A 20,000-nucleotide genomic window follows, 5' to 3' on the forward strand; every position below is an offset into this window, starting at 1 on the left:
TCGCCTGGAACAATGGCCCATTGGTTGAAAACATTAGATACCCATCATGCTCAGGATTATGATGTACAGAGGCCAAAGGTGAAGTTAGACCTTCATTTTTCTTCTCTTCCTGGCCGACAACATTTGCTCCAGTCGGTCTTCTTTAGCTGTGATTGAATTTACACTTCCCATCATGATCTCTTGACTAAGGCCCAGTTGCTATCCTTTTACAACTTAATCTGATATGCACATTGATGTATGGGATACAACTAGGGCAGGTCACCCTACACCTGGCCCGATCATTCATCTTGTGCCATTAAAGCCTTGTGTGATCTGTACACCATCCAGGTAAGTACATGCACAAGCCATGTACAGCCCCACTTACCCTTGGCTCGGCTCTACCACGCTATTACATCCCGTCAATTCAGGGGCGCCTGTCTAACTAGATCTACCAATATATATATATATATATATATATATATATATATTATATATATATATATATATATATATATATATATATATATATATATATATATATATATATATATATATATATAATATATATATATATATATTTCTACCAACTATTTGAAATGGGGCTTAATTATTGAGTATATATATATGTATGTATATATATATATATATATATATATATATATATATATATAATATATATATATATATATATATATATATATATATATATATATATATATATATATATATATATATATGTATGTACGGTATTTTGTTTTTAACAAACAAACAAGATAAGTAAATGAATTATGATCCGAAGGAAGCCTTGAAACAATATCTGACACAGCGTATCCTTCAAGAACTGAACATTGATAGTTTTGCCGAGGGTGGACAATTCATTCCTTATTGTACAGTAAACGTAGTTTTTTTTTTTTTTTTTTTTTTTTTTTTACCAGTCAGACTTTTTTCAGCACCAGTGAGACTTTTTTTCTTTTTTTAGTACCAGTGAGATTTTTTTTAGTACCAGTGAGACCTGTCCAATCTTCGTGGATTAAATGTTACTGGAAAGGTTGCTTTAAAAATGACATTGAATCAGCTAAATTGTTTGCGCCCACCCATTCTTCTCTCTCTCTCTCTCTCTCTCTCAATCAATATATATATATATATATATATATATATATATATGATATATATCTATATATATATATATATATATATATATATATATGTATATGTAATATATATATATATATTATATATATAACAAATATATATATATATATATATATTATGTGTGTGTAATTACATTTATGTGAACATACAAATACTGTATATATACACACACATATGTTTACGTGTATTCCTTTGAAAATCAAGTCGGAAGACATTTTTATAGCTTTTTATCGAATAGAGTTGTATGTCTGTGGATACCTCGATGAGCTGATTTATTTAGTATACGTATCTTTATCATCATTCATTATATTAAAGGAATCCTGAGCCCAACTGAAGTCCTTCGTCTCTTATAATAACAGTCTCTTATGACAGCAATAATTACAGCTCAGGAACCACGAAAATACTTGGACCATCCACTCCGTCTCGAAAATGATATGCGCATCTAGAAACTCCCTCCCTCTTTTTATTTTTACAAAGTTATCCTTGAACTTTTGCCAAACTCCGTGCATTAAACAGATATGCTATCGGCCATTACACACATTATTTATAGAAAGGTACAGAAAATAAAGTCGTTTTCTCTTATTTACTGCGGCTGTTTCCCGGCCTTACATTTTGCGCGGGTGATTCAGTTCGGAATTCTCCTTTAATCTTACAGACCATTATGCTGCGAAAATCATATTGATTTTACATCCACCCGGGAAATTTTGAGAGTGGAGCATTTTCCAAGGGGTTATTAAAAAGATTATTGCGTGCGCGCAGTACCTCGAGTACGTGCAAGTACTTTTGTCAAGTTCTTTCTTGCACTTATCAACGAAAGGGCCAAGTTCTAATGGCATATCATTGCAATGACTATATAGTGATAGTAATTTAATAGAGTATACATAGTGTCTAGGTTCATGTAAATAGATGATGTTATTTTTGAGTATCTGAAGGAACTTCAAGATGACTGAAACTAAGATTTTCGTGCGACGATGGTCATCATTAAAAACAAACGTCTCCATGAACTAGAAACTGGTCTGAATAGCAGATTTTATTGCTAAAAACATTACCGTCAATGGTCGCTGATTTCATAGAAATCAGGATTTTCAAAGACTTAGGTGTCATCACAAAAGTTGCAAATTGATTGGTGTATTTCAGTGCATGTTTTGAAATTTATTGTTTGAATGACATACCAATTTTACACCACAAATGATAGAATTCCAAAGGAAAAACACTAATAGTAGGCGGGATGATTTTTCCCCCCTTTTATCTTTTTTTTTTTTTTTTTTATGGAACACCAACAACCAAACATTTTCTTACCACTCTCGTGGTGTGGGATGGAAGAAACCTACTCTCTCTCTCTCTCTCTCTCTCTCTCTCTCTCTCTCTCTCTCTGTCGGTGAATGAAGAGAAAGAATTTTTTTCTCGCTCCCCCGAAAAGGGAGGACGGAATAGAAGGACAATATTTCCCTTGGAGCTTGAAGCCTCCATAATCAGCCCGACACATTCGAGTCTTATGGGGGATAGAAGGGTCTTTGAATATTGATTTCCAAACTGTCAATATACCGTCGTCGTATTCATAATTAATGTTGGAGAGATCTCGCAGAAATATCATCCTCTCTCTCTCTCTCTCTCTCTCTCTCTCTCTCTCTCTCTCTCTCTCTCTCTCTCAGACATAAACGTGGCGATATCAAAAGAAATGTTTTTTTTATTTTTTATCTTTATTTTGATGTGGTTTCATCAATTGAGTGCGGATGCGTAATCAGTATTTCATAGAAGTCTGGTTTCAGTGGCATAAAAGAACACAAACACGAGAGGAAAAAATTTGCTTTTGTTATGTATAAACAATAATCGATGCTCATTTTCTATTTTCCATTCCTTTCTTTGTTTGGCGAATTCCACCAATCGCTGTTTTTGTATTATCAAAATTTTATTTAATTTCATTCTTCTTTATTGCAATGAAGTTTTATTTAGAGCCTTAATTTGGTCACGCTCGTGATTATATTCACGAAATTTACGTAACTTTATCATTTCATCCAGAGAGTTCAAATGGTTCGTTGCATGCAATAAGCATTTTGTGATTAAACTCATTTTTGTTCATATCCGTCAATCGATTTTTTTTAAGGATTGTGATTGCAACACGTCGTTCATGCAGATGACAACTTTGAATATTTTATTCGGACTTTAATTGGGCCTTATCATTATTTGCATAATTCGTGTCCATTTGCCATAAAAACCTTGACAACTTGTCTGTCGTTAATTATTAATAAATTTCAAATTTTCCTTGCAACCTTATAGTTCGATGGTCAATGTTGAAGGGGTTTATCTTGTTAGCCGAGCTATATTTAGGATTTAGAACAGCTCGGCTCCGTTCTAGTAAAGGAATTCTTAGTATGGTTCGTGCGCACGATTCATTAACTCTAATATTATATATATATATATATATATATATATATATATATATATATATATATATATATAGTAGTCTTGAACGTTGACTGGAAGTCGCTGGAGCGTATTGGAGAAAGTTCGAGTCACCTAGCTACTAATCCATTTATCACTTATATTTCCCATAAGGTGATATTCCCGAGGTATTGCGAATTGGGTATTAAGCGACATTCGTATCTTAATGATTGTTTTATAGCCACAATGACCTCTTAACTTCTCAAATTCTTTGCTGTTTTTAGGATACGCTTATCACTACAAAGCCATTGAACTCCAACTTCAAAGAAATTATTTTGAAGAAATCATGATGTCCGGTAGCGGAAACGAACTCGCGATACCATAATCACGACAAGGTGACCTTGCCGACCTGACCCGGGGCATTGTGGCTATAACAGTTTCATATGTATTTTGGCAAAAATGACAGTAGATTGTCTCTCTCTTCTCTCTCCTCTCTCTCTGCTCCTCTCTCTCTCGTCTCTCTCTCTCTCTCTATATATATATAATATATATATATATATATATATATATAATATATTTATATATATACCTATATATATATATATATATAGATATATATATATATATATATATATATATCTATATATATATATATATATATATATATATGTATATATATTATAATAGATATATATATATATATATATATATATATATATTATATATATATATTATATATATATATATATATATATATATATATATATATATATATATATATATATATTATATATATATATACAGTACGGTAATCTCCTTACTGTAATCTCCTAGGCACGAAGATATAGTAATTCCGTTGTATTCCACATAGGAAAATGAAAAATGTATGTCTCAGAAAATGCCCAACAGTTTCGTCCTCCAACGGACCTCTTCTTGGAGCTCCAAGACCGGTAAATCTCTTTCACAACACCTCAAACAGCATCAATATTCTGTGAGAACAGCAAATATCGAATGCATTATTCGTATATATGAGAGATTTAGAGCATCCTATTAACTGGAGTCAAGCAAGAGCCTTAATCCCATGTAATGACACAGTTAAAAGGAATATCATTGAATCTTGTTTCATCAAGTCAAATAATAGAAATGTTCTAAGTTAAAGCCTTGGTTTATTTAAACTTGATGCTTTCATTATGAAAAAAGTTGTAGATAAATATAGGCAACAAAATTAATATATTCAGTTTTTACATGTTTTGGACTGTAAAGGTACTTTGTCGTTTCGGTTAGGGTCAAATCTGTTTAGGTTTGTGACCGTGTGATATCCGGTAATCCTGGATTATCTCTTTTAACTTTTACCCTTTTGACAATTAACCATCTGGTATTCTTGATCTTGTTTTGTACCTGAGACCTTTCTCTCCAATTTTACTTCATTAGCTCCTTGACAATGTCTGAGTAAAGACGAAAGCGCTTGGATTTCTGACTATCATTTTCCTGTGGGATTTGCTTTATATATATATATATATATATATATATATATATATATATATATATATATATGTATGTATGTTATGTATATATATATATATATATATATATATATACATACACACGTGTGTGTGTAATATAAAATATGAAATACATATATACAAATATAGTTAGTGTGTGTGTATTGTATGTGCGTGGGCGGGTTGCTCACGTGTGCACAGACTTAAACGTCCGTTGCTTTTCACCTGTGTGAAAGCGCATCTGACTGCGCACAGACACGAATGCACGCGTCTGCTTCAACTTCAAGGGTTAATCCGAGAAACGCTGAAAAGACAGTTATTCGGGAGTCGAGACCCACCTTGGAGGTTGAATCAATTAAAGCCTAATGGGTGTGCGTCAGACACCAATATTTCCCAGAGAGAGAGAGAGAGAGAGAGAGAGAGAGAGAGAGAGCTAGCTTTGCTTTTGCAGCCCACAGGCGATGCCGGGAGTACGACCGAGGCCTTTATTATGAAGGGAATTGTTGTGAGGTCCCGTTATATATTGGAAGTGAAGGTTAGGTATGAATGGTTTCTGTGGATGGGTTGAGGGAGAAGATTAAGTTCAGATTGACAGAATTGCTAACGTTATGGCTGCGGTTTCGTCGAATTGGGGGATTTTCGGCAAGCGTTTTGTTGTTCTTCTTTCTCGCTCTTGAATGTGGTGATGGATTTGACACAGCCCTCATTATCATTACACGAACCGAAAGTGACTCCTCTTCACATATATTATCATATAATGATTACCCAAACCAAAAACGACTCCTCTTTATATAACCTTTATAATTCCACAAAACGAAAACGATTCCTCCTCCTTTATTCTTTATCATGGCAGAACCAAAAATGAATCCACTTATATAATCTTTCTTATTACACAAACCAAAAACGACTCCTCTTTATTTAATCTTGATCATAATGCGAACCAAAAATGCTCCTCTTTATATAATCTAGACCATTACACAAACCAAAAACGACTACTCTTTATAAAAAAAATGCATCATTATACAAGTCAACAATGTCTCCCCTTTATATAATCTTTATCATTACACTAACGATAAAGACTCCTCTTTAAATAATCTTTATCATTACAAAAACCAAAATCGACTCCTCTTTATGTATCATTACAAAACCAAAAAACGACTCTTCTTCATATAATCTTTAACATTTACAAAAACAGAAAACGACTCCTCTTTATAAAATCTTATTCATTACAAAACAAAAAGTCTCCTTTTTACATAATCTTGTTCATTACACAAACCCAAAATTACTCCTCTTTATATAATTTCATCTTGACAAACTAAAAACGACTCCTCTTTATATAATCATCATCTTTACACTAACCAAAAATGACGACTCTTTATAAAATCTTTATCTTTACACAAACCAAGAATTACTACTCTTTATATAATCTTTATCATTGCACAAACCAAAAACTGCACTTCTTTATATAATCTTTATCTTTACACTAACCAAAAACGACGACTCTATACAAAATCTTTATCTTTACACAAACCAAGAACGCATCCTCTTTATATAATCTTTATCTTTACTTAAACCAAAAACAATCCTTCTTTATACAATCTTTATTATTGCACAAACCAAAAACGACAACTCTTTATAAAATCTGTATTATTACATACTAAAAAATGGCACAAACAACAAACGACTCCTCTTTATATAATCTTTATCATTACAAAAGCCAAAAATGGCTCCTCTTGATAAAATCTTTATGATTACACAAACCAGAAATTATTACCATTATTATATTGAGCATAATCTGTGACATATTTCAATCAATACAATACACATCCCACGATAATTCAGAAATGATCAACTCTCGTTCTCAGCCACAGTATAAAAGAAAATAGCAAAATTCTCGTGACTTGACGGATCCCTCCTTCTCGTGCGCGACACTTCCGAATTCATCACCAGTCGAGTGAGGACAAATATTTGATTGTTTGTTTAACGTCTCCGTGCTCTTGCGAGAGCGCTGAAAGACGACACATGTTGTCTGTCAAAATATGTTAATTATAAGTCGGCTCGCTGCCATGATGTTTCGGTATAGTGTAGGTACTGTGGTATTTGCTGCTCTCGAGGATTGGAGATTGCGTAACTGCTTGCTTTCGCTGAAAGAATAGAGCGTGAATGTTTCTTTGTGTGTAAATGTTTATACGTACACACACACACACACACACACATATATATATATGATATATAATATATATATATATATATATATCATATATATATATATCATATATATATCCATACATACTATATATATAATATATATATATATATATATATATATATATCTATTATTTTTTATACATTATATATATTACATATATATATATATACATACATACATATATATCATACATATATACATACATACTTTATAATATAATATATATATATATATATATATATATAGAGATTTAATTTTAATATGTTATATGTATGTATACATTATATAACGTTATATACGTATGTACGTAAAAACCTTTTGATACCTCTTAAATTCACCATTATATCCTTTGTGTTTATTACTTTCCTTTTCCCCAATATTAAATATTTCAATCTCTCTTTCTCTCCTACAGTTGACTTTATCAATTTTTTCCCGTCCTCCAGCCTCTTCCCCTCATCTCCTTTTTGCACTCAAAGTGAATTTATCTTCGGCGCTGGATTGGTAAGTCCATCGTTTCCCCGTACTTAGATTTAATGCCTTCAAGTCTATTTTCCCTAGAGAATTTTATCTTCCCCACGCCGGCCAAAGTTCAGATTCCCTTCCCTGGGAAGACTTATTTCAACAAAACTTTTATTTTTCCACAGATAATTCAATGTCGCTCCCTCCGCCCTGTCGTGTTCAGATTTTCGTGTTCTCCGATTCGAGCGCTTTTGTGATCGCTGTTGGAAAAATGCAAATGCCAACAACAGAGTCTTAGGTTTTGGAATCTGACGGAACGCGACCGTCGATTGTAATCGCAGTTGAATTTCAACTTGCAATAGCTTCAGTCTTGTGGGGGCGTTTGGCCTTCAGATGCTTTCTTTTGGATCGTATATTGAGACCTGTAACTGGTATTTGATGTATATCGAGGAATATCTGAGATGGGTTTAGATGGGTGACGCGAAATGGGTTATTGTTAGATGAAAGTGGTTCCTTAGATCCTTCGTTCAAAAGTACATCAGGTCTTAGGACTTAGGTCACCAAGAGTACTCTCAATTTCATTTTCGAATAATGTCCACCTTTTGGTTATTTGTTCCCCAATAATCTCTTGGCTTTATTCTCACTCTTTAGAGGAACTACAGTCACGCCAAACCGAGATGATGTAAATCAAGAAGTATAGGAATTAATCAGAATTAACAGTACTGTAAATTTCCTGTAATTACCCTCATAACAAGAACGTTCGACGACCTTCAAATTCGGCCAGATTCTCTCTCTCTCTCTCTCTCTCTCTCTCTCTGTATGCTATTTCTTTGCAGAATGACCTTACAAAAAATGTGCAGAATTTAGACACCAAATAAATGAAAATTACTTTAGTTGAACATCAAATTTATTTTGATGAACTCTTGGTATTCCTGCTTCTCAAATCCATTGAACGCCCTAAATTCAGTGAACGCCTTTTAATTCAGTGAACACCTCTGATTCAGTTGGTGCCTCTAACTTAGTGGCTTCTGTAATTCAGTTACCGCCTCTATTTCATTGAACCCCTCTAATTCAGTAACCGCCGCTAATGCAGTGAATACCTCTTATTCAATAGCCCCCTCTAATGCAGTGAACGCGTCTAATTCAATCAATCCCTCTTAATTCAACAACCGCTACTAATCCAACGAACGCCTCTAATTTAGTGGCCGCTTCTCACTCAGTGAACACCTCTAATTCAGTGAGCGCCTTTGAGTGAGCGCCTCTAATTCAGTAATCGCTTCTAATTCAGTGACCCCTTTATGATTCAAAAGCTGCCTCTTATTCGGTGGTTGCCTATAAATCAGTGAAAGTGTCTAACTCAATAAACCCTTCTAACTAAGCAACTGCATCTTGTTCCGTGGCTGCCTCTAATTCAGAGAACGGCTTTAGTGATCGCCTTTAATTCAGTGACCTCCTCTAATTCAGTGACCTCTAATTCAGTGGCTTCTCATTCAGTGACCACTAATTCAGTGGCTTCTTCTCATTCAGTGACCATCTCTAATTCAGTGACCTCTAATTCAATGAATGTCTCTTAATGAAGCCTTGGAATGAACGCCTCTAATACAGTGAACGCCTTTGAGTGAACGCCTCTAATTCAGTGAACGCCTGAATGGAAGGAAGGAACGGGAATGAATAATCTTCACCGCTCTTCACAGAAATCTTATCAGCACTGATATCACTGGACGAAGGGGAGCTGAAAAAGAGAAGAGGAGAGAGAGAGAGAGAGAGAGAGAGAGAGAGAGAGAGAGAGAGAGAGAGCGTTGGCGACATCTGAATAGGAATGTCGCCCTTTGCCATTGCGTGGCATCGGATGTTGCAACTTGCAACCCCCAGATGATCTCGGGGAGATGAATGATCTTACTTTTGAGGCAGAGGAATCCCTTTAGTTCCTGTGCTGGATATTGGAGTTCTCCAAGAGACTTGCAACAATGCGGTATTGATATATTTGATTTTGGAGGACGTTCCAATTAGATATTGTCTCATTAGGTTACCTTAGCTGCCTTTCGCGGATATTGTTGGGCGCGTTGGCCATTGGACCTTTTCTTGGGTCGTTTAGGCTTTAAATTTAAGTCATAGACGGGAATGGATATTGCTTAAAAGATGTTTCTAATATGGGATTTAGCTCTTGCGTGATTTAGCGTCTATGTTTATATCTCAAAACAAAGTCACACACACACACACACACACACACACAACCACTGGTGCTGCCCTGAGGTGCTCGCAAGCACATGCAACCTGCGGTGCTTGCTTGCGAGTTTAGCATTATAGAAAGGAATCTAGAGCTCGTTTGATTCGTTTGATTTATCGTCTATGTTCATCTTGCAAAATACACACACACACACACACGCACACACACACACTAACATACAAGCAAGCTCATACAACCTGTGGTGCTTGCTTGCGTGTTTAACATTTTAAGATAGAATTTACAGCTTATGTGATGTAGCGTCTATGTTCATCTCGCAAAACACGCGCGCTCTCGCGCAAGCGCATACAACCTTTGGTGCTGGCATGAGATGTTCGCAGGCACATACAACCTTTCATGCTTGCTTAAGATACTGATGATTCGCGTCCATTCTGGACTTTGGCTTTTTATAATCGTCTCCTAAGTCACCTTTTCCTCATAATATCGTCCCTTCCCGAAATGAAAAGAAATCGGCCTTTTAGTAACCCGGGTGCATTCAAGATATCATTATTATAATTATTTTTATTATGATTTTTATTATTACCCTATAGTATTGTTGTTATTATTGCCAGTGTAAGTATAATACATAACCTGCTTTAAGACTAAAATGCTTTTGTTTGGCGTAAATAATTTTAGGTTAAGAAGAAGACTACGTGAGAAATGACATTTCATTTTCCTTTGTTTTAAAGTATTCATTTTTCCTACGATGCGGTCAAGAGAGGAGGAAGTTAACCGATAACAGAAAATAGACAGTTATAACATGACTTTATTGGTCGCAGTTTTGTCCCAGTAGTGGACGCATTATTGGCCCCTGGAATGCCTATTTATAAGGTCACATGAACGCGTCCGAATCGACGACCTACTGAACGTCTCCCAGCAGCACCGTTTGTCAATACTAGCTAACTCATTACGAAAGGTAATCCATAGTGCTGAGCGTTGTAACGATTTCGAGTATGAATTGATAACAATTGCAGCAAGAAACGTCTCTCAGAAATATTATATATACATAATATATTATATATATATAATATAATACATACATATATCATACCAAACATACATATATTTTAATATAATATATATATATATTGATATATATATAATATTATATAATATATATACTATGTACTGTATATTATATATATATATATATATATCAAAGTATAAAAAGGGCCATTAAAAACACTGGTTTAAAGTTTTAAACCAGAGTGTTTTTACTGAGCCTTTTATACTTGAGACTTTCCAGTTTTAACCGAAGAATTTATTCACATACACACAAACACACACACACACACACAATATATATATATATATATATATATATATATAATATATATATATATATTATATCATATATATATATATATATATATATATATATATATATCACAACGTTCAATAACATATTGGTCGTTAATTACGTTTTCTTTTGGGGGAGTTTTTGTTGTCTTTGGCGAACGTCAATATTGTCTTACCTTCCGAGAATTTAATTCAAAGAGAACAGATTAACGGGTAATTTTTCACTGACTTCGAAGTTTCATTCGCTCGATGTGCTACATTCACGACGATTTGATTTGTATCAAAACCAATTGCTGTGAAGATTGTCATCAAAATGCAATGCCAAGAGTCTGTCATATAAATCGGGGGTAGGGATTGTAATATTACGAACCGTTGTCTTGAAAGTAATTATTTCTCAATAACAGTGACCTTCAGCTATCTCGTGAATCAGTTTGTTGTGTAAGTTTTAATGAATGTCAGTTGTAGCTGATATACTCAACACATTTGTATTTTTTATTAATTTTTTCTTTTTTTTTTCTTTTTTTTATCTCTATTTTTCATTTTTATTTGTTTATTCTTATTTTTATTTTATTTTATTATATATGCGAAAATCAATAACCTTCGATTCCCTTCGTGACTTAAAATTTTAGTTATATGATAATAGGATATTGTATATTTTTAATGAACTTGATACCTTATTAATCTAAGTTTGCTCTAGAGATAGCACGACAGAGATTACCTTTTTATTCAGAATACTTTTGTCCCTCTTACTGGTGATTTTAGGATGGTTTCAATTACCAGACAGCAAGCAGTAAGGACTGTGGAAATTGTGATAATTAGGTTATTATAATTGTGTTAACAAAACTGGTGAATTTCAAACAAATTTGTCACAATTGATGCAGGGCTGCAGTCTTTGCAGCATTTGCGATAGAATCAGTGCCTGAACTCGAATTTAATTCTGATATTGAAAAGTCTGTCACGGACGCCAGTAAAATAATATTTGTCGTCGTTGAGTGTTATACAAATAGCAAATGAAGAATTATATGTTCCTCGTGCCAAAGAAGATAAGTGACCCACCAAATCACGGAAGGTAGTAAGTAACAAGTTTTGAAACCATATACTTGCTATAGTAGATTCACATCAACCGTGCATTTGATGTCTAGGCCAGTTCCTTACGGCGCTCCTGATTGGCTGTTGATAAGCCAGTTACAGGGGTGGAAACTCTCAGTCTCTCTCGAGAGTTCACAGGCAGGATGTATGTTCCACCTCTCCTGAAGACGTATCCCCCAGGAGAGGTGGAACATAGATCCTACCCTTGTGAACTCTCGAGAGAGGTTGAGAGTTTCCAGCCCTGTGATTGGCTTATCAACAGCCAATCAGGAGCGTCGTAAAGGGACTGGCCTAGACATCAAATGCACGGTTGATGTGAATCTACTATAGAAAAAGTGACAGACATATCTTTTAACTCCAATGAGCATTAGACGTTGGCCATTTATAACTAAAGGTATAAACGAATACGTGTGGTGACAGAATGATTTTAAATACAACATTACTCGGTTAAAAAAATGATACATGGCGAACCTATACATACCATAAGGGTTTCCATACACGCACTCCCGTTCTCACAGCTGTTGTCGGAGACAGAACACCCGGTATTCCAAGCTCCTACGCTAATTGACTTAATAGTGATCTGCGGTAAAGATCTTCCCAATACCATCAAGCGGTTATGGCTGGCGCTCCTACGAACCAAATCCTTTACAAAGCTTGAGAGTTCTGGACCAATCATCAGGCTTAGACCGATATTGTGGACTCGGCATCTCGCCCCGCGTAATTCCCGTGAACGTGTGTGCATTTGGTCCTTGGGTTTATGAACTTCGATCTCTCGTATCGTTGTGTTGCGCGTTTCGTGATTAAGATAAGATCAGAGAGAGAGAGAGAGAGAGAGGAGAGAGAGAGAGAGAGAGAGAGAGAGGTGGATTGACGCCTGTGCATTGTAATAGGTATCTTCAAGAGAGAGAGGACATTAAAGAAGATTGACACCTGTGCATTGCAACAAATCTCTTCAAAGAAGAGAGAGAGAGAGAGAGAGAGAGAGAGAGAGAGAGAGAGAGAGAGAGAGCATGTACTATATGTGTGTGCGTGTGCGTTTAGACTGATTTTTCTACTTTTCTTTCAGGTTGTTTTTACGTATTTCATGAAGAGAAAGAAAGGGGTAAGTAGAGAGAGAGAGAGAGAGAGATTAACACCCATTTATTTTTCGCGTGTCTTCAACTATGTGAGAGACAGAGTTGAGGAGAGGATGTGTGAGGGAGGGAAAGGATAGCGACATACCATTCGCCTTTAGATGAGAGAGAGAGAGAGAGAGAGAGAGAGAGAGAGAGAGAGGAAAGAGAGAGAGAGAGAGCCAACGGGGCTTGAATTGCAACCTATACAAATCAATTAAGTATCAATGGATTTCTCTGGTGATATAACGTAAACTGTAACCATCGCTCTCTCTCTCTCTCTCTCTCTCTCTCTCTCTCAGCGAAACTAGGAATAGGAGCAACTCAGATGTGACCAGAACCAGAACTAAAGCGAGAACTGGGCAGTAGTGAAGCATTTCGAAGCCAGTTCATCCAGTGTGATAACCACCGTCACGTAAATATGAAAATCCTTTTTTAATTTTTTGGGTACAAAATCACGAACACGAAATTAAAGAGGAAAAATATCGGCACAAAGTAAATTTTGAGTGATTGATTCGGAATCATTTAATTCAGTATCACACAGGATATGCGTTTGCATTGAAAAAATTATAAATGATTATTAAATATGTATCATGAGTAATCTATATTCATGATGGCTGTCATTGTATATTCATTACCGAGATACCCGATCTCATTCAGCTCATTTGCTATTAAATTACACGCAGCCCAGTGGATGAATGGGAATAAATTTCATGATTTCTTTTCATGAAATGAAAATTGATGTCTGTGCCCAATTTTCGTTCGGTCGTTTAATTTAATTTATAGCTTTTTTATGAACCGGGGAAAAAAGCACCATGCAGACACCCGTTCTGCATAATTTCATGTGTGTGTATGTACTTACTTTATGTGAGGTTCAGGCCCTGTTATCTACTTGTTCGTCACAGAAAATGTGCAGATGAAAATGAGGGACAACAAAGATGAAACCGTATGGGAACAAAAATCCAAAAAGCAACCATGCTCTACACGTGCATGCAGGGCACGTCATCTGTAAGACAACTTCTGTAGATATAAATATGAAATTATTATATATATATATATATATATATATATTATATATATATATATATATATATATATATCTATACTATACTAGATTATATATATCTATATATATATTAGCATATATATATATATATATATATATATATATATATATATATATATATATATATAGTATATATATATATGCCCTTATTTACGTGTAGTGCATGGCTGCTTTTTGGATTTTTGTCTTCATAAGGTTTCATCTTTGTTGTATCTCATTTTTGTCTGTGTAATTACTGATTTTTTCATTATTTTTTTTTTATTTCGAATAACTGATATTTTGTATTACTATTTACCTTCTGATACTTCTTTCTAATGAATACCATATGGTTTGGAAGCTTGAATTTCAAGTCAGTGGTCCTTGAGGGCTTGTTCCATATGATTAAGTGCTCCTGAATATTGATGATAATAACAAAATTTACATCCTTTTCAGTGGCCGATAAAATTGCACTTAGGATAAAAATTGGTGAGTGATGATCGAGTGATAGGCTAAGTGGATATTCAAAAACAGCAACTATATTATAGTCCCTTTAGGGAACAATCTTAACGACACTGCGCGTGTAAGAAAGGTTCGATAATAAGCGCTTTAGTTCTTAGTGCTGATGACAGAGACGTCTTCGGAGTGTGTTTCATTATATCTTCCGGAACTGGGCTTGTTTTTCTGAAATACCCTCCTCGAGACGACTAATTTAACCCTTATAGCATGAAAATAGTAATACATATCATTCATCCTCAAATATAAATACTTGGTAGATTAGATGCATTTATTTTCATTAAAAAGTCTTCAAAAATTGCATATTGTTCTTCGAAAGTCGCATGCATTGAAGTTATTTATAAGCGCGCAGGCGCACTTGAATGAACGCAAACGTGCAATACACTGCAACAGAAAGAAAACAACTAAAACCCAAGGGCAAAGGTGCACACTCCGAAGAACAGCTGGGTGTGAAGGCCTAGGCAATAGTGGCTACGATAACTCAAGGAGCGTGTATGGATAATTCCGCAGGGGTAGTTGAGCAGTTTTAGGTGCTCCCACTGGGGATGTTTTTCCACCGCGGAATCGTTCCTTCCTCCACCCCCCTCGTCCCCAACCCCCTTCGTGATAATGGTAATTTCATTTGGCTCCGGGACCCATATGTATAATGGACTAATTTATACTTCCAAGTTTTTATTTTATTTTATTATTATTATTTTTTTTTTTTTGCCTATTACCTCGATTTTTTTATTTGAAGTTTTTGTAAGAAAGAAAAAAAGTTGCGTCATTTGAAATGACGGTAATAAAAGGTTTTATGTACTTTCCTTTAACCTACTTATTTTTTTTTAGCTAGAAATCTAACAAACTTTTGCATTAACCTGTGTCGTGTTATTCCGTTGCGTGTCTCCAGCTTGAAATTTGTAAACTGAATATGATGCTTTGTGTTTTTATCAAAACAGCTGTTTTATTTATGACCTCAATAAATTTGTTTCCAAGAACTGAAAGAAAAAGATGGAAGAAAAAAAAATATGAATATTGTGCCTTTGGAAAAAAAAATTAGGTTTAATTCGTGACTTTGGAAAAAAAATATGAGTTTAATTCGTGACTTTGTTTTTCAGTGGTATTTGCAGTGTTGATAGTTTATATATAGTATTGGTGCAAAATTCTGTAAATTTTCTGTTCTTCGTCCCCCGCCACCCACACACACATTATGTATATATATATATATATATATATATATATATATATATATATATATATTATATATATATATATATATAATATTCGTCATGTATATATGTAATATATGTAATATAAATATGAATATATATATTATATATATATATATGTGTGTGTTGTGTGTGTGTGTGTGTGTTGTGTGTGTGTGTGTGTGTGTGTGTGTGTGTAGAATCTACTGATCACTTTTTTACCAGATACATATGCAATTGAATAGCCACAATGCCCTCTTAACTTCTTGAATTCTTTGCTCTTTTTTTGGATAATGCTTGTCACTACAAAGCCTGAGAAGAAATTGTGATGTCCGGTTCTGGGCATTATGGCTATTGCAATTGCCTATGCATTCTTGGTAAAAAACAAAAAAAAAGTGACATACAATGATATATATATATTTATTATATATATATATATATATATATATATATATATATATATATTATTGTGTTGTTTGTGGGTGTATATATATATTTATACTTATTTCGCCAGTAAAAATGGACAGGGAAGGAATAATCACTGACGTAACTTTATAAAAAATTCATCTTGCTGTTCTCGAGAACTTTACGCTGTTCTTAAGCATGTGGCAAAACCAACCAACCCCTCCCCCACCCCCCACCCCCCATCTCCCCCGCCCCCCCCCCGAAAAACATAAAAATGCGAAGAAAATAATGCTTATAGAAAAACTGAAAAGAAAAGACGGGGTAAAAAAAGGGGGGGGGGGGGGGGGGCGAAGAAAATAAGTCCGATACATTTTTACCGCCGTGTTCACCTGAGAGTGTGATATTTCAAATACGTATTCCTGGAAATGTTTTCACCGCCGACGATCCTTTGTGAAAAGTACCTATATTCGCGCTATACCTGTCACGCCGAAATGTATCATAGACCTGAGGGATTCCCATTGAGAAAATCCCCCTACCGTCCATCAGCCCTGAGATAAGCCCTCCATGCTCTCTCTCTCCTTCCTCCTCCCTCCTCCCCTCTCCCCCTCCCATTTTCAAAAGTCTCCTCCCCATTCTCCTCCTATTCTCTGCAGAAGACGTAGGGCGTATAGTGATTTCACAGTGTCAGCCTTGGAAGCCTTGGTATTGACGTCGGGAAAAAAGATGACATTCGGACTCCGCCTCTTCCCTGTTTTGTATTTCCCCTGTTCCTTCGCCGCTTCTTCTTCCCCCTCCCCCACCTTCTCTTCCTACCACTCTCCTCCCTCCCTCCCTCCCTCCCTTCCCCCTTCTCGTATTACTCTCCCCACATCGTCCTCCTCCTCCTCCTCCTCCTCCTCCTCCAAGTAGTGATTGCCATCCGAACACGCACACATACAAAGAAAAAAATAAAAAAAAATGAAGGAAAGAATGAGTAGTCCATTGGCTTTAAATTCTATCTCACTTTTTATATAGGATATCGAATACACAAGTCGGCACCCATTTATGATTTTACACACGCAAAAAAGGGGCCGTGTCCTTTAACGAGTGCGCTTTGCGAACATTAATTAAAGCGAATGAGAAAAAACGGGGGTTGGAGGGGGGAGGGGGAAGGGGGGAGACTGAGAGAGGTTCGAAGGGGTGGGGGACAAAGAGAGGTTTCTAGGGTTGTTTGGGGGGGGGGGGGCGAGGGAGGGAAATAGAAATGGCCGGCGACTGTAAATTGAAGGGCCCCGAGTTTCTAACTGGTTTCGCACTGGGACCGCACTCGTAATTGATTTGCCCGGGTGTCCGCGGCGCTAAATGATTTCACGACGGGCTATCGAACAAATCGGGCGCTGGCCTAGTAGTCGCCGTTGACGCGGTGACTACCAATGGCGAAAGAGAGAGAAAAAAAAAGAAAAAAAAAGGAGACAGGAGGAAGCCCGGGAAGAAGACACCATGCCGTTTTAAATCTCTACCTCCTCTTCCTCCTCCTCCTCCTCCTCTTCGTCTCTCTCTCTTCCCTTCAGCTTCATCTTTCCTTTCCCCCCCATATTTTTTACGGCCATTAAAATTATGCTTTCAACAGCTGCAAAAGAAATAAATGCTCTCTACGGTCTTCGTGAATTATTATGCTCTCTTAAAGGCGGGGAGTAAACGGATTACATATATATTATATATATATATATATATATATATATATATATATATATATATATATATATAGTATATATATATATATATGTGTGTATATATATATATATATATATATATATAATATATATATATATATATATATAGTATATATATATATACTCTATCTGTAGAATCCGCTGGTCGTTTTTTACCAGATACTTCTTTCTCACCGTTATCCTTACTCTAAGGGGTCGGTTGCCTGCTGCGCCTTTCCTTTCTGTAAATCCATCGCTCATTTTTACCAGATACTTCTATTACACTGTTATCCCTACACTAAGGGGTCGGTTGCCTGATACGCCTTTCCTTACAACATCAGGCATGGTTTATTATTTGCCAAAGGGGTTTTGACGACCGCATACCCTTGCTGTCATCGACCACTGTTGTTGGCTGTGGTCCTCGCCTTTGACTAAAAAGTCCATCTGCAAGGCAGCAGTTTTCCACAGTTATTGGCAGTGGGCCTAGCCTTTTACTAAAAGTACGGCTGCAAGGCAGCAGCTGTTATTTTTGTCTCCTTTTACGACACGCATGACCTACGGTGGTAGTATTCTTACACCCCTACCACAGGGTGGATTTTACCAGATAGACATGTAATTGTAATAGCCACAATGCCCTCCTAACTTCTCAAATTCTTTGCTCGTTTTTGGCTACACTTGTCACTAAAAAGCCTTGGGGACCTCGCCGTGATTATAATATTGCAGGTTCGTTTCTCACAACCGGACATTATGCTTTTTTCATATTTCTTTGAAGTTAGATGTCAAGGCTTTGTAGAGACAACATATCCAAAAATGAGCAAAGAATTTGAGAAGTTAAGAGGATATATATATATATATATATATATATATATATATATATATATATATATATATATATATATATATATATATATATATATATATATACTGGTCACTTTTTTACCAGATACAAATGCAACTATAATAGTCACAGTGCCCTCTTAACTTCTTGAATTCTTTGCTCTTTTTTGGATACGCTTGTCACTACAAATCCTGAAGTTCCAAGTTCAAAGACTTTTTTATTTTTTAAGAAATTGTGATGTCCGGTACCGGGAAACGAACCCAGGTCCAATAATCGCAAGAGGTCACGTTGCCGACCTGACCACGGACATCACAGTTTCTTCAAAAAAATTTCTTTGAACTTGGATCTTGAGGCTTTGTAGTGACAAGCGTATCCAAAAAAGAGCAAAGAATTCAAGAAGTTAAGAGAGCATTGTGGCTGGATGATGGTGTTCCCTGTTTTGTTTTTCTATTTCGCTCAAGTTCTAAAGTTCAAAGAGAGAACTTTGCACAAGATCACCGATCCGCTGAGTGAAGGCATTCAATAACGTTTCGCTCAGAGAGGAAGACCCTACCCTGTCTTGCCTCTTCAAGTAAACGACCGCAAGTTAATGCCGTCTATTTGCCCCCGTGAAGTTGAAGTTGCGAGCTCTTGAATGCATAAAAAGATTTATCTTTTCTCCAATCGTTTATTTGAATGTTTTCTATTGAAACATGATTTTCAGAAGGAGTAAAAGTAATACTAGAAGTAACTGGTAGTAATATTCTTATAAGGATCAATTATGTGCTTTTGGATGATGGTCCAACATATATGAGAATTACCCCGAGTAGCAACATCATGTGTGAGATGTCGTAGAAAAAAAATATTAGTAACTGGGAATAATATTCGTATAAGGATCAACCATGAATTTCTTGGTGATGGTCCAGTTTACAAAA

The sequence above is a fragment of the Macrobrachium nipponense genome, chromosome 30 (genome assembly GCF_015104395.2).
Source record: "Macrobrachium nipponense isolate FS-2020 chromosome 30, ASM1510439v2, whole genome shotgun sequence".
NCBI lineage: Eukaryota > Metazoa > Arthropoda > Malacostraca > Decapoda > Palaemonidae > Macrobrachium > Macrobrachium nipponense.